This window comes from Nycticebus coucang, chromosome 7 (assembly GCF_027406575.1).
Source record: "Nycticebus coucang isolate mNycCou1 chromosome 7, mNycCou1.pri, whole genome shotgun sequence".
NCBI classification, from domain to species: domain Eukaryota; kingdom Metazoa; phylum Chordata; class Mammalia; order Primates; family Lorisidae; genus Nycticebus; species Nycticebus coucang.
In genome coordinates, this window is record NC_069786.1 from 7563632 (window position 1) to 7580587 (window position 16956).

The window sequence follows — 16956 nt, forward strand, 5'->3', positions numbered from 1 at the left end:
CGTCCACCCTCTGGCTGTCTCAGAATCCCACCTGCACGGGCTCTGAATGCCATAGAGCCACGTGGTTTGGTCAGCGAGGGGAAGGCGTGTGTGGCAGACATGGAATTTGGGGCATTTCAATAGAAAGTACTATAAATTAACCCTTCAAACGCTGTGTCCGGCAACAGTCCAGACATTGCTCATGTCCTACCTCTGACCAAAGTGGGGCAGGCACAGTGGGGGGCTTCAGAGGATGGATGTGGGATCTCCAAGGCAAGGTGGGCACAGCTTGTCATCAGTATCAAGATGCAAGTGCTTTACGGCAGCCTCTGGAGGTGTCTTGTTGGGAAGGATAAACTGAAACAATCTTCCTAGAAATCCAGTAATATGCATCAAATCCTCCCAAATACCCCTCAATTTTGAAACAGAATTTTCCTCTCCCAGGAATCTACACTAAGGAAGAAACCAGTGATACAGACAAAGGCAGACACACAGAGATGTCCCTGGCAGCATCATTTATAGTAGCGAAGACTATCAAACAATCTCACAGGTCATTCAACATAGGAATTACTAAATAAATGATAGTTAAAATATTATGGGTCAGATACTTCATAACGTGGAGTACTGGTATACTGTTAAATGTTTTAAACAACAAATCAAAACATTATTCCTATTGAATCCTTCCTAATATGATTATGCAACAAATACAGAATGTTTACTTTTCCAGCATCCATCACAAGGACAGGGAAGGAGCCAGGGGCTGAGCAAAGCCAATGAGAGAAGCCATGGTATCAGGGGCAAAGGTGCCCTTGACCAGCAGAGCAACAGGCTTTGCTCTGTTTTGTCCCTGCCGTCTTTCTGCCAGTGTACAGAGGCCCCTGCCCAGGGCAGGAGGGACACGTGTCAGCCCTCCTGCCCTGCCTTCTCCCCCTCCTACTACAGGGGTTTGTCTGCAGAACCAACTCATTGCTTGCCTTTTTGGCCGCTGGTTTAGGAATCCACAGTCCTGGATTTGCTAAGTCAGTTTATACTTCCTTATTTGCTATCCTGTGGTGGATTAAGTAAATAATCTCACAGCAGATGCCAAGACCCCACCGCACCACCATCTTTTGTCTCACGCAATTCCTGAAACCCTGGCAGGCTGATGTCCATGCTCCAGGTTACAAACAGAGGACATTTCTCTAGTGAGTCTGAGCAGCCCAAGACTTGAAGACACTGACATTGGGGGTCCCCCCAAGGAAGTTCCCCACTCTGATCCCTTCACAGGAAAGGACTCTCTGATGAAGAGCTGCGCGCTGCAGAGCAGCTGAGAAGTCTCTCAATGCCTCACTCAAGAAACCATCTACCAGCAGATGGTCTAGGAATGAGGTTAACATAAAAATTAAAGACCAAAGCTAAGAAAGACTTTTTTTAATGTCAAAGGAAATAGAGACCACACAGGGAAACAGCCCTTCCACCCAACCATTATAAATAGTCTCAGAGATATAAGGAGACACCATATTTAAGGGCAGATGTAGGATGCTATGAAAATGAAATAGGCAGGGAGGAAAAAATAGTTCTTAGAAGCTAAAAATAAGACAGCAGAAATAAAAATACAATAGAAGGTTCAGCAGATCGAGCTGAGGAAATCTCCATGAAGGAAAGTAGAAGAAACTACAAAGAAGACAGGAAACCTGAAGAACCAGCATATGAAGTAAGAACCCCAAGAAAAGAGAATGGAGAACAGGTAGAGGAGGAAATTATCAAAGAAATAATTCAAGAAAATCTCCCAGGCTGAAGGGGATCAATGTTCAGCTTGTAAAGTCTCATGGAACAGCCCATACAGCAAGAAAATCAGACATTCACCGAGGCACATTATTATAGAACTTCAGAGTACCGAGAACAAAGAAAAGATTCTAGACAGAAAAGGTTAAAGCTAAAGAATCAGGAAGAGAATGTCTTCTGAGTTTTCAATAGCCACCTAAAAGGTAAGAGACAATAAATGAATGTCTTTAACAGTGACCAGCAGGACGAAGGGGAGGGCGAGTTGCTGGGATCATGTCTTGCCACCTCGTGTTTGCACTGATTTGCCCCAGACCCTTTCTGGAACCAAGTGCTGTGCTTCTCTGCGTGTCCCCTGAACCAGCAGTCACTGGGCACTGTCTGAGGCGTGCGGACACTACAGACATAACCACTCACGGAAGAACAAACCAGGCCCTTTACCTTAACATCTAAAATACACCCTATATTCTGCAGATAAGGCACAAAGCATGTCCTGTATGCCTGTGTGATCGTAAATCATTCAACCAATGGGGATTTCAGGCACCTAGAAGACCCCTAATGATATTCAGAGAGTGAAGGGAGATGGTCTAAGGACGTCCCTTTACCTCTCTGCGTGTCTCGGGAACTTAGTCTTGTTTGGTGCCATGACTGAATCCTTGAGCTACTGAGGTTGGACAGAAATCCCTTAAAGAGATTCAGTTGCTACACTGGAAGAGAAGGCATGAAAAGACACACAAGTGGACTTACAAAGGGTGTGGGCAAGCAGAGCAAGGACTCTGGCAAAATTCTACTTAGGAGCCCCCAATTAAAGTCCTCCTTCTCAAAAAAAAAAAAAAGAATGTCTTTAAAATCTGAAGGAATTCCATGCCCTAAACTACAACTCAAATATAAGTGTAGAATAAATAAAGTATCCTAAGACACAGTCCCTCCAATTTTTCTCCCAAGCACTCTGTCCGGAAACTATTGGGAAGTGTGTTCTACAGACCAACAAGGTAAACCGAGAAAATACAGAGAAAGAGAAGAGCCCACCAGGAGGGAGAAGCCCGGCTGAGCACCAGGCTTGGCGTCAGCAAGTAGAGGGCTGGGGGAGATAAGATGGGCAAACAAGTGATCGGTGTGAACACTTAGAGTTTGAGGTCAAATTTGTGATACATGTGCAGAAAACGGACAGAAAAAGACAAAGTAAAACAGAAATATATAATCCCAAGGAAAACAAGAAGCATGGCGAACTTGGGGAAAAGAAGCAACTGTGGTGTAAATCACACGGTTTAGCTGGCAATGGTGTCAATGTGACACTATGCACTCGAGTGGGTGCGGGTGGAGGGGGGCAGGTGGACTGAGGGTGGGGAAGGATAAATCTGCATCTGCTGTAGTCAACGGGCAAAGCTCCATGCCCGAAACTGAACCGTCAGTGGGCAGCATGGCAGACGTTTTATTTAGAAATGAAGGTGCGTACCCACAGCAAAACACAAACAGAAAATAGCTGAGAAGAATTCAAATCAGTCGCCTCCAGAGAAGGAGAAACTGGAGGCGTGGTGGGGAGAGGGGCTACTCTGTTCTGAATAAACACGATAGCACCATGTGGCTTTTTAAATACTCCTATAATGACAATTGTAAAAGACAATATTTGAATAGCTAAATTAAGTAACAAAGATGAGTTTGTTAAATCCTTTTCTCTTTCTTAATCATATGGGATAAAAAAAATTCCTTGGAGCAAGCTTATTGCCTTTCTCTGTGCTTTCTAAAAGCCCTGCAAATTTCCTGAGTCTGCCAGAAGACAAAACATAGGAAATTAGCCCTAAGCACCGCCCTTGTCTTATTTCACCAAGCTTTGGTCATTCATTCATTTCACACCCACTGTTCTTTCCTTGTAGCAGAGAGAAACTCAGATGTGTAACAGACACACAGAGGGAGGTAGATGTGTAGATAGATGATGCATGATGAGCAGACAGATTGATGGATAAATCCTGCCTGAGAAGCTGACTTAGACGCTGCCTCTGACCCACCCACATCCCTCTGATTTTGGCAGTTCTACTGAGCTCCAGTGAACTGCCAGAATATCTATTTATGTACCTGGCAACATTTTCCAGAATTATATAAGGTCATACTGCCCACAATGTGAAGACTACACACACACACCTCTCCTCAACAGTCAATGTCAGGAGCTGGTATACAAACGCCCCAGTTCCCCCGTCCCTTGGGTAGGAAACACTAAGTTTGTCACACTGGTCAGAGTCACCCAGCGGGAATAGGTTTCATGCGTCCATTGTTACCCGACTGAATAACGTGTCCTTGTCGGCTGTCTTTCCGTCCTGGCATCCCCATACATCCCAAATAACCACCCCCAAATCCTTGGTCCAGTTCTGTGTCTGGGGGAATCTGCAGTAAGACCTGAGGAGGAGGAGGAGGAGGAGGCAGCCTGGGTTTATGGAGTGCTTGGCAGATGTCACCAAACCCAGGCTGAGAGTCAGCAGGTGCGTGTGAGGGGCAGGAATCGAGGATGGTTTGTGGGACCAAGTGACTCCCCAGCCAGAGAAGGAAGTGTGCTCAGCATCCTGCAGGCCCTGGCTGGGCACCAAGGGTCAGAAGCGAATCGTCATGGCCCTGTCCATGGAGGGCTGGGCAGATGGCCGTAACTACAAGAGGAAAAATGGCCAGGCAGGCTGCACTCCTTGTGTGGGGTCAGAAGAAGCCACGCGGCAAGGAGTCCCCCTGGCCCAGACGGGGCGACCCACCCTCACGCCGTCTCTTCCCGCAGCTGCCTCCACGGGTCTTTATTCTCCCCACACTACTCTTTCTTCTTCACTTCCTCCACCTCCCAGTCCTCACACGTCGGTCCTGCTGGGGCTGTGTCCCAGGCCACCTCTCCTCTTAGATAGGTTAGGAATTCTGCCCGATGACTCCCTCTCCCCCATCACTGCGGTAGCCATCTACTCCACCTTCATCCCAGAGCTGAGCTTCCCACCACAAGCACGGCCACCAGCAGCACAGCTGGGGGAGCCCACCTGCTACCTGCTTTGTGAGCAGCGGGTGCTTGAAAGAGGGGGTTGTCGGATGGAGGGAACTTCACCATATTCCCAGTGCAGATTCCTTTTGAATTTGGCACATTTCCATCTATGGATGTTACCAGCCACTGTTAACTGAACGGCCATTTCATGCAGGGTGCTGCTGGTCAGGCCCTAACAAGGTCGGACGTGCCTCTGTGCTGATATCTGGAGACTGTTTATTCACTTCTAAGGCCTACTGTCATAGGCAAGCTGGGGAGCTGGACTCCATGGTCCAGGACCCAGCACACCCTGTGCACCCAGCGAAGTGTTGACTAACTATAAATTTAGTCCAGCTTAAAAATTCTTTGAAGATATAGCCACTTTAAGATAGGAAGACACTGTGTAGCCTTGTCACCTGTGAAAAGGACTCTGTTTAACATATACTATAATGATTAATAACATCACTAATGTTTACTTTTCTCTGAAAATGAAAGTAACAAAGGGAAACAGGAGGGCAGAGCAGTCTTTGAGCCCTCTGGAGTTGCTGGCTTTTCCGTAAATAAAACTGTTGCTCTCATCCATCCACTTCTCTGTTGATTGACTTGGATGACAGGCAGATGGACTCCTTGGTCCAGCAGCATGGACAACTGCACAGATGTTCCCTCTTTCAGGAAAAGCTGTCACCCCAGGCCTCGGGGTCTCAGGGCTGCATTGCTCCTGAGAACACTGTTCATGGAGCAATGCACCAATGGCCTCTGCCCAGATGATCCTACTTCCCTCGGCAGCTTGAATGCTCTTCTTACAAAGCTTACTCCAGATTGAGGACAAGTCAAGCCGTTCCTTTTCTTCTCCATGCTTTCCTCTCTAGGAAACACCCACACCCACAACTAGGCGCTCTCTTTTGTGAGGGCATGAGGCTGCATCTGTCTTGTTCTCTGTTGTGCACAGAGTACCTGTCCACTGTCCACCATGGAGTGGAAACCCACACACACGTGTCTAGTGAATGAGTTGAGTCCAACTCCACCCTCCAGTCTCTCACCCTTTATTCTGCACTTGACATACCCATGTACAGTGCTGGAGAGTGGAGGATGAGGCTGGACATGAGAGGGTCCTGCCCACGAGGGACTCGCAATGCGGCCTGGTGTGTATTCAAGGGCACAGGAGGTAAAGAGACAGCAGAGGAGGATGAGGAAGAGTGGGGTGGGTGTGGATGCCCAGGGCATGCGCCAAGATGACTCACAGTGAGACCCAGTACATAAAACAGCACTATATTAACCTGAGCCTCTGAGATGCTGCAGCATTAATGATGGCATAAAGGTTCTATGGGCAGTGTGGGCTGTGACCAAAATTTCTCTACAGGAAAATCAATAGAAACAGAATTACAGTGGTGATGGCAAGCATCTCCTCAGTTGCAGAGCACCTGCTGGTATTTATAGCTGCCAGAAAAGGGCATTCACTTGGGAACATGAATGAGAAACCCTCATTTACTTCTTCAGGGTATTTTACTATTGACAATGGCAGAAGTTCAGTGAGAGAGTCACAGGGAGCCTGTTGATGGTTGGATATAAGACAATGGGAATTGATACATCAAATATCTCATTAATATCTATTGGATAGAGGATTAAAGTTACTTTTGAAGGTTTCTGATGCTTTTGGACAAAGCCACAAATTAATCCCAATAAAAGTCAATGCCTTGAACAAATGCAGATGAACATGTATGTTAGCCTTTGGAGCATAACTAATCACCCCCAAAACTTAACAATTTAAAGTCATAAACACCTATTTTTACTCAGGATTCTTGGTCGGCAGGGTGACGCGGGAGTGAGCAGGCTTGTCTGGGTGGTCTGGGATGGCCTTGTTCATGCATCTGCATCACGTGTGGCAATGGGGATGAGGTGTGCATGGGTCTGTCATCATCCAGCAGCCTAGCTGAACCAACATGGTGGTGGTCACAGGTTCCCCCGAGTAGCAAGAAAGAGCCACCCAAATGCTCAAGGATTTCTCATATCTTTGTCTGTGACTCAGCTGCCACTGACCCCCACAGCAAATAGGTTATACAGCTTAGCCTGGGGACATCCAAAGGCAGAATAAAGGGAGGGGAACCCTGTTGCTATTTTTGCAGACGATTTACCGCAAACATAATTTAATAATGTGTTTGGTGAACCTTTACTCTGATCTTAGGAACACTCATTCAAAGCCCCTCTGATGTTTTTGCCCCTAAACACAGCACCAGATCTTAACGGTTCAATGGCATAATGACTGATTCAGAGCCTGGACTCAGTCATTCTGTTGACAAAAGACAGCTGAGATTTTTAGAAATTTGATGTAGAACACCCCCCTTCATTCCCACTTAGACTCAGAACCAACTGAAAGAAAGTCATAGGAAGAAGAGGGGGTGCGGTGGAGGTCTGGGGGCCAGGTGCACCACTGCCGGCGTCCCTCTGAGGGGGCTGCCTGGAAAAGCTGTGGGTGCCTAGAGGGAGACCCCAGAGGCAGAAGGAAAGGTCAAGACAAGAGCACACAGAAACTCTCCATGCCCCTCCACCCAGTAGGCATGTCTCCCACCTTGTTCTCCCACCCCTAAGTCACTGTCAGATATTTATCTCTTAACGGAATGGTCATGTCCATCAATCCTACCATCTGCCCGGCATGCGGCTCTCAAGACAGTCCTGGTCAGACCATAGGAGGCCACTTCTCTGTGGGCTCCTCCTAGGGGTGCATATGAGTAGAGCAGATTTTGTCTCCAGAAGGCTCCAAAACAGAAAGCAACTCCAAGACTACTCTGTACTAAAGGCTGAGAAGGAATTGCCTCTGTTTCCCATTCAAAATTATGTCCCACCACACTGTCCAGTGTGGATCACCAATGATATTAAAAACATGAAGATACTTCAAACAGAAATGTCAACAGTGGATTGACAAGGTACTCTAGATCTGAATATTCCTCCCATTTAGGTAAGGAAATGGCAGGTTCTACTCAATAAAGAGTCATAGAACCCAAAACAAGGTCTCTGATAAAACAGGAGGTGGTGGAGAAGGCAGCCAGTTAGAACCAAGTTAGAACCGATATGGTGACAAAGACAACCCCAGGTTATCCTTGCTGCTCATTATACTTTGCTTATATTAGCACATTAAAAAAAAAAAAAAAAACCCTATCAGTGCCATGACATTTTACAAATGCTGTGGCAACTCTTGGAAGTTACCCTATATGGTTTAAAAAGGGGACAAACCCTCAGTTCCATGAATCCCCACCCCTTTCCTCAAAATATCATGAATACTCCTCCTTCCACTTAACATAAAATTAAATAAAAGATATAAAACAAGACCCTGGAAACTCACAAGGTGATGCTCTGATGCTCCAAGAGCCACTGCCCTGCCTGTGGACCCAGAACAGTAGGTTACTTGTTTCTTGGTTACTCCAATAAAATTTGTTTTGCCTTCCTCCGTTGACTCACTCTTGAATTCTTTCCTGAGAAAAGCCAAGAATCCACTTGACCATCAGGCTGAACCCCAGTTTTGGGGTCCACTTTCCTGTATCACCATCATCAAGTCCCCAAAAGAAATCAAAGTTCAAACAAAATAAGTCAATCTCCAAAACCCAATTTTGTTCTGATTACTGTTTTCAGAATTTTTTAGTTTACACCCGCACTTGCAGTTGTAGCCACAAATATAAAAAGATCCAGTGAATTTTTGACAGTTTCCCCCAATGATCTAATCTTGCACAACTATAATGTAATATCACCACCAGGACAACGACTGATGGTGTAGCCAAGAAGCAGAATGTTTGTATAACCACAAAGATCCTTCAGGCTGCCCTTCTATATATTTACTCACTGTTCCTTCACTCTCTTTCTCTCCTTAATGTTTGGCAAGCATTAATTTGCCCTTAAATTTTACAATTCTGTTATTTCAGGGATGTATATATTTATACTAACATATATATGTGTTATTCAGCATAACGTTTTAGAGTGTCATATGAGTTGGTGCACATATAAGCATATTTGGTGCCTTTTATTGCTGAGTAAGATTCAATGCTATGGATGTACCAGTTTCTTTAACCCTTCACCCATTGAAAGAAAATTGTTTTTTGTGTTTTTTTCTTTTTCTGGTTTGTGGCCCTTACAAATAAACCAATGCAAATAAACTTTCATGTGCAGAGTTTTGTGTCAACATCAGTCTTCATTTCTCTAGGAAAAATGTCTAGGAGTTTAATTCCTGGTTTGTATGGCAGCTGTATGTTTAGTAGCTCAAGAAACTGTCAGACTGTTTTCAAAAGTTGTTTGTACCATTTTACATTCCCACCAACAAATAGAAGAGTGATCTAGTTTCTCCACATCCTGGCCAACGTTTGCTGCTGTCACTATTTTCTATTTTAGACATTCTGATAGTGATGTCGCGATATCTCATTTGGTTTTAATTTGCATTTCCCAAATTGCTATCGATGTTGAAGTGCTAATGATTTCCATCCACATATCTTTTTTTTAATTAAATGTCTCTTTATATTTTTTTGCTCATTTTCTAATTGGATTATTTTTGGTTGCATTTTTTTGCTGTTGAGTTTTAAAGAGTTTCTTAAGTATTATAAATATAAATTCTTTGGTGGATATATGGTTTGCAAATATTTTCTCTTACTTCCTACATTGTGTTTCTATCCTCCTGACAAGGCTTTTGTTTCAGAGAAAAGATTTATAATCCTGATTATCAATTATTTCCCAGAATTTTAGGTGGTTCAAGTCTCTTTAGCCCTATGTCCCAAAGATTTTCTTGTGCATTTTTTGAAGTTTTATAGTTTTACACTTTACATTCATTTCGCATTAGTTTTTGTATAAGATGTGAAATTTTAGAGGTCCATATGGCATTTGGATGGTTAATGGCTCCAACATCATTTGTGTAAAAGGTTATTTTCCCTACTGGTTTTACATAAATATTGAGTACATTGGAAAATTGCTTTTCCATTCTTGTAATACTGTACTAAGGAGAATCTTCTTCAACTCCATCTAAGTTAATACTCAATTACAACTCAGATTTTACCTAACAAAAACAAATAATGTAACCCAATCATTTGTACCCTCATATTAATATGAAATAAAAAAAAATACTATTACCCTCCACTGAACTGCTCTTGCACCTTTGTGAAAAGCCAGTAAGCCCACCCTTAGGCTTCTTTTGTGTTCGTTCCATTGACCTGTGTCTGTTCTTCCACTAAGTGGCCATCCTTCCTCTGAGACCACAGAGTCTTGATTAATACAGCTCTATAATAAGTCTTCAAATAGGTAGGGTGATTCTTCCACTTTACCCTTTTCCACAATTGTTTTTGCTAGTCTAATTTCATTTTTATGGCTTTTCCCAAATTTATATGCCTTTCTATATAAATTTTAGTTCAAACTTGCTTACATATACCAAAAAAGTCTTGTTGACATTTTTGATGAGAACTGCATTTAAACCTGTATATCAATTTGAGGAGAATTCTCACCATTACCATGTTGAGTCTTCTAATTCATGAATACCTTCTGTGATCTTATTTAGATGTTTGATTTCTTTTATTAGTGTTTTGTAGTTTTCAGCATGTGAGTCAGGTAGATTTGCTTTGTTAGATTTACAGCAAGGTGTTTCCTTTCTTTGTTAACTTTTATACATTGAAATAGTTATATGTGTAATTTTAGTGCCTATGTACTCATTGGTAGTATATATAAATACAAATGATTTTTATACAAAAATAATTTTAACATGATTACCGTGAATTTGCTTGTTTGTATTATGTATTTGTAGAATCCTTAAGATTTTCTACAGAGAAAATCACTTTGTCTGCATATAAGGACAATTTTATTTCTTTCTTTTCAATCTGCACGCTTTTTAAATTCCTTTTCTTGCTTGATTGCACTGGCTAAAAGATCCACGATAGGACATTGAGTGAGAACAGTGAGAGCAGACAGTCTTGCTTGTTTCCAATTTGAGGGGGAAATTTTCAGTCTTTCACTACAAAGAATAATGTTAGCCACAGCATCTTTGTAGATGCTTTTTATACATTTGAGGAAGTTCCCCTTTATTCTTAGTTTTATGGAAGTTATTTATTAGTTTAATCATGAATAGCTGTTGAATTTTGTCAAATGCTTCATCTGCATCGATTGGTATAATTATACGTTTTTCTTCTTTAGTCTGTTAATATGATGGATGACATTGATTAGTTTTCAAATATTACCCATGCTCTCCCATCTCTGGAATAAATTCCACTTTGTCATGGTGTATAATTCTTTTTATATATTGCTGAGTTTCACTTGTTAATGTTTTGTTAAGGATATATGCATCTGTATTCCTGAGAAATAATTGTCTGCCATTTTGTTTTGTTTTGTCTGTTTTTACTATCTTTGTCTGGTTTGGGTTTCAGGGTAATAATAAATTCATTAGATGAATTAGAGAATGTTTCTTATTGTGTAGAATTAATTCTCTAATACATTTTTGGTTGAATTCTTCAATAAAATGGTTTCAACCTGGAGATTTGCAGGCAATAGGAGGTGGTTTTTAAATTATAAATTCCGTGACCTTACTAATTATAGTGCTATTCACACTCTGTCTTATATCAGATGAATGGTGGTAGTTTGTATTTTGAGGTGAAGAGGGCCATTCTCTCTATGCTATATAACTTTTGTGTATAGAATTGTTTATAGAACTCTTTTATTATTTCTTTGATGTCTAGAGGACAAAACCCCTGTTTTATTACTGATATTTGAATTTGTGTCTTTTATCTTTTCTTGTCAATCTGGCTACATAAAATTTGTCAATTTTTAAAATCTTTCTATGGCTTGGTACCCGTAGCTCAGTGTTTAGGGTGCCAGCCACATGCACTGGGGATGGTGGGTTCAAACCCAGCCCAAGCCTGCTAAATGAACAACAGCAACAAAATAGCTGGGCGTTGTGGTGGGCAGCTGTAGCCCCAGCTACCTGGGAGGCTGAGGCAAGAGAATGGCTTGAGCCCAAGAGTTTGAGGTTGCTGTGAGCTGTGACACCACGGCACTCCTGCTGAGGGTGACATAGTGAAACTCTATCTCAAAAATAAATAAATAAAACAAAATAAAATAAAATCTTTACTATGAACCCATTTTTTGTTTCACTGTTTTTTAATTATATTTTTGTTTTCAATTTCATTGATTTCTATTCTTATCTTTATTATTTCCTTCCTTCTGCTTGACTTATATTCCTTTTGTTCTTCCCTTTTTGGATTTTTAAGATCAGAGCATAAATTATTGATCCCTGCTTTTTCCCATTTTCTAGCGTATGGATCTAGTGCTATCAATTTCCCATTCAGCATTGTTTCAGCTGTGTGTCCACAAATTTTGATAAGTTATATTTCCATTTTTAATTTTTTTTGTCAGTTCAGTGTCTTAATTTTAATCTCTTTTGAGATTTTCTTTTTGACCATGGATTATTTAGAAACATATTTTTTAGGTCCCACTCTGCCAGTCTCCGCCTTTAAATTGGTGTGTTTAGACCACTTAACATTCAGTGTAACTACTGACATGGTAAGACTTAAGTCTGTCATTTTATGTTATTTCTGCGTCCGTTATTTTCACACAAGTCTGAGATGCATGAGGTAAAAATAAAATCCATGAAACTCGACCATCTCATCCCTCAGTCCTCAATTCCCTAGCCAGTCTGCCTTCTTATATCCACCTTTAAGAATCTTCCTGAAATGTTGCTTTCTATAAATGTCCAGGATTTTTAGTTTTACTCAGCTAAAGAAAGAGGGGAAAGTTTGTCTTCCACAATTTCCTAGAAGCAGACTGTTTAAAGAATTTTATGTCATTCCCTACTTCCAATTCTGCTCAGATCTATGCCTCAAATTTTTTCTCATCCCGATAATTCCTTAATGTTTAGGGCGTGTTGGCATTCCTTCAGCAGCAGGACATGGGCCGTCTCCAATCAGGAAGCAGTGTAATTCTTCAGCAAGCCCAAAGTCAAATTAATCCAGCCCATAATCTCTGGCCTCATTTTTATAATGGGTATGAACACTTCATAAAGCAGAAGTATCACAATATTGGCCTCATAGCTGCAAAATGAAAGAAAAAAGATATTCCCCAGCTTTTAGATGTTAACCCAGATAATATGTGTTCCTAGAGAAAAATGTGCCAGTCTCCAGCTCCCAAATGACATACACCCAAAACTCAGTGGCATTTGAGGGAAGGCAGGGAAGGGGGTGAAAGTCCTTCTCACTGCAGCCTTTCTCAGGAGCAGTTCCTCTGACCCACAACCCAGGCACACAACACACTTCGGGCCGGACAAAGAGGAGAAAATTAGATATACTGGATTGGAAGGGTAGGGGCCTCAGAGGAGGAGGCAGGGAGAGATGTGGAAGAGACGCAAAGGGCCAAATCCAAACCTCATGCGCATGTGAGTTCAGAGGCAGGACAAGGCCCGAGGGCATGATGGCTACAGGGAGGTACAGAAGAAGGCTTGAGGGCAACCTTAGGAAATGAGTAGCCAAAGAAAGGGCTTCAGAAGGAAGAAACTTTACAAACCTTTGCAAACAGCAGCACTGTGTTCCAATAAGGAAATCTTCCCAATTTGAACATCTCCCCTAAACAGGGGGCATAGCTGGTGTCCTGGGTGCCAGAGCGGAGTGGGCAAACTCTGCCCCTGCCCAGCCCACAACTTGCAGATTTCTCCTCTGTCCTTCACTGCTACCTCAACCTCCACTTGATCCAAGACACCTTCATTTTTTCTGCACTGCTAAAACTGTAAGCAGTTCTCCTGAACACCTGCCTGACCTCTTGCAATTGGTCTTCAAACTGGGCCCGGACTGATGCTTATAATAAGCAAACACATGTGGTGATGCCAGTGATTTTCTTAAACTCTTGAGTTCATAAAACAAAAAACAAACAAACAAAAACAACAACAACGAAACAAACACAGGACAAAACAACCTTGTGAGGGGGGTACACAGGTTCTATCAGTCTGTCACTTCCCTGCCCCAACCTCTGCAGCCTCTGCAGCCTCCTGAGCACTGTTTCTCTCTCTGCTCCACTTGCACACCATCTTCTAGTCTTTCCTAATCACTCTGCTCCTCCCTGTCACGGGGCCTTTGCACATGCTATTTCCTTTGTCTGAAATGTTTTCTTCCCCCTTTTCACTTTATTAAGTCAGATAGCCGCTGAACAGTCGTGCTTTCAACAAAACTTCACTTGATCCCCCCCAACCGTGAGTGGACCTGCTCGACCGTACACCCCACTATCTTCAACTACTGTCTCTCAGCCAGGCTGTATTCTACAAAAACAAGAAGCATTTCTTTCTTGCATGACAATTGTAACAATTCTCTGTTTACTATCAATTACTTAGCTAATTACTTATTTAATATCTTTTGAATGAATGAATGAATCTGAGACAGATTTGTTTTTAATTAATGAGCAAGCCATTACTGAGAATGCCTCCTCTATGCCAGCCCCATGCTAAATAGTGTGCATGAAAACAAAAAGAATAGCTTTGCCTTGTGACACAGTGTCAAAACAAGGAATACACTATGTTCCCATGTGTAAAAGCCCACATCTGTACCTCAAAATAAACCTGCCACCCCCCTCCCTTCCTCCCCTGGAAAGCACGGCTCTCTTCTGAGAGGCAAACTCTCTGTGGGTTGACCCTAACGCTGTGATGTATGTCCTGGACACTTCACCCAGTGACTTATTCTAGGAGATGGATGGCCTGTTTTCTACAACCTCTGGTGCTGTCTCCTAATTAAAGTGGGCTCAGAGGGGCTGATGAGCTTCTCAGAGAGCCTGGCCAGCAGGGGGCCCTGCAGTCATTCTACACGGAAAACTAAGAGGGCTTCAAAGGTCAGACTTCCCGAGGACACCAGAAACACCTGCGCAGGCCACTCTCTGTGGCAGCCAGTGTCCAGAGCTGTGGCAGGTTGAGTGCAGAGACCTCTCCTTCAAGCAGTAGCTGGTGTAGGGAATAAGAGTCACCAATGTCCGCTCAAGGTTAAAAATTCAAACACACCTGGACACATACCTTCACCAACTATGTGACTAGGATGTGTTTTCACCTATCTGAGCCCTGAGTTTCTTCACACATAAAATTGATGTGAAAATAGGCCTGTCGTGGCTGGAAAATGAGATCATCCGTATAAAGTGTTCAACGCTGGGCCTGAGACAGAGCAGCCCTCACTCAGTGCTAAAACCCACAGACCAGGGTGAAGGGGCCAGCCCGGGTTTCAGTGCAGTCCGGTTGCATTCTGACTGTGGCCTCGGGCAGGCCTCTGGGATAATTGGGCTGTGAGAGTTCATAGTACCTTCGCCATGGAGCTCCTGTGTGTGCAGCCCCAGGTCCACGCCCAGTGCCTGCCATGGTCATTCTGTCCTCTCTCACGAGAGGCACAGGTCCCTCAGTGGGAAGCCCTTGCAAGGATGGAACATTCATACTTGGGTCTACTGTCAACAAAAGACAGCCCCAAGAAACCACCAACTGCCTCAGCCAATGTCTGGAAGGGAGGAAAGTCCCAGGGCAGGAGGACTGGCTCAGTGCCACTCCCACGGCCCCTGGGCAGCCTGGCTGCCAGGCCTGCCTTTAGTTTCCTTTCTTCCTACCGTGCCCCAGGCTCTGTGACTCTTCTTGTGGGAGAGGTAAGCAGTGTGGAAGGGCCTGCTCTTCTCCCTCAGGGCTCCTCTCTCCTGGTGGGAATTAGTCTAAGTGTCAAATACACATGGCTAATTCCTCACCCGCAGGAGCTGCTAAGAAGCATGAAAAGTGGGTCAGCTCATCAGAGTCATTCATCCTAAGGGAGTACACGTCGACACAGGAGAAAAATATGTTAATTTGGTGAGAAAATAAATGTGTCTCGATGAATCATGGTTGCAAAGGAGTTTAAATCACTCATGTATTCATGCATGTATTAATTCATTCAGTCATTCATTTAACATAAGTGTGTGTGAAAGGAAGAAAGGAAACTAAAATGCATATTTTGTTAAACATTCTTTTCATAAAAGGGTGCTTGAATACTTTTTTTGTGTCCACTGAAGGGATCATATAGTCCTAGGTTTTGTATCTATTTTAACATAGCACACACTTGTGTCTGTTAAATGAATGAATGAATGTGTGCATGAATACATGTTGGGAAGTACCAGCCTAGCACAGTATGCTGGGAAGAGCAAACAAAAAGAGAGAAAAGTGGGGGGGGGGGCCATGTAAACCACATAGTGCAAAAGGAGATAGTGGGCAAACTTGTCTGGTTCCAGTCCGAAGCAGGAATGCTTTCATTTTTCCCCCATTCAGTATAATGTTGGCTGTGGGTTTGTCATGTACAGCCTTTATACTTTTGAGCTAGGTCACATCTATGCATACTTTGTTAAGCATTATTTTCATAAAAGGATGCTTGAATGCTTTTTTTGTGTCTACTGAAGGGATCATACAGTCCTTGGTTTTCCGTCTATTTTGTGCTGGATTACACTTACAGATTTGTATATGTTGAACCATCCTCACATCTCTGGGATGAAGCCCACTTGGTCATGTTAATTTTTTTTTTTTTTAATGTATAGCTAGATTTGGTTTGCTAAGATTTCATTGAGAATGTCTATATCTATATTCATAAGGGCTACTGACCTGTAGTTTTCTTTTTTAGTCGTGTACTTTCCTGGCTTCAGTGTCAAGGTGATACTGGCTTTTTAGAATAAGTTAGGGGGGTTTCTTTCCTTCTCAATGTTAAGGAATAATTTCTGCAGTGTATGTATAAGCTCTTCCTTTTAGGCGTGATAAAATTTGGGTGTGAACTGTCTGGTCTGGGACTTTTTTTGATGGGAAGTTTTTTTTTTTTTTGTTATTGCTACCTCATTTTTAGTGCTTGATATTGACTGGTCTGCTGAGGAGCTCTATATCTTTCCATTGACCCTAGGGAGGTTGCATATTTTCAAAAATAGAGCAATCAAGCAAGAGAAGGAAATCAAGGGTATCCAAATCAAGGAAATCAAGAGAAAGAAGTGGTAAAATTATTTCTCTTTGCTGATGACATTATCTTATATCTAGAAAAATCACAAAGATTCAACCAAGAGACTTCTGCAATTTATAAATAAATTCAGGAAAGTTTCAGGCTATAAAATAAGTTTACACAAATCAGTAACTTTCATACACTCCAACAAACGGTCAACCTGAGAATCAAATAAAAGATATAATTCCTTTCTCAGTAGCGACAAAGAAAATAAAATACCCAGGAATATATTTAACAAAAGAGTTGAAAGACCTCTGTAGGGAG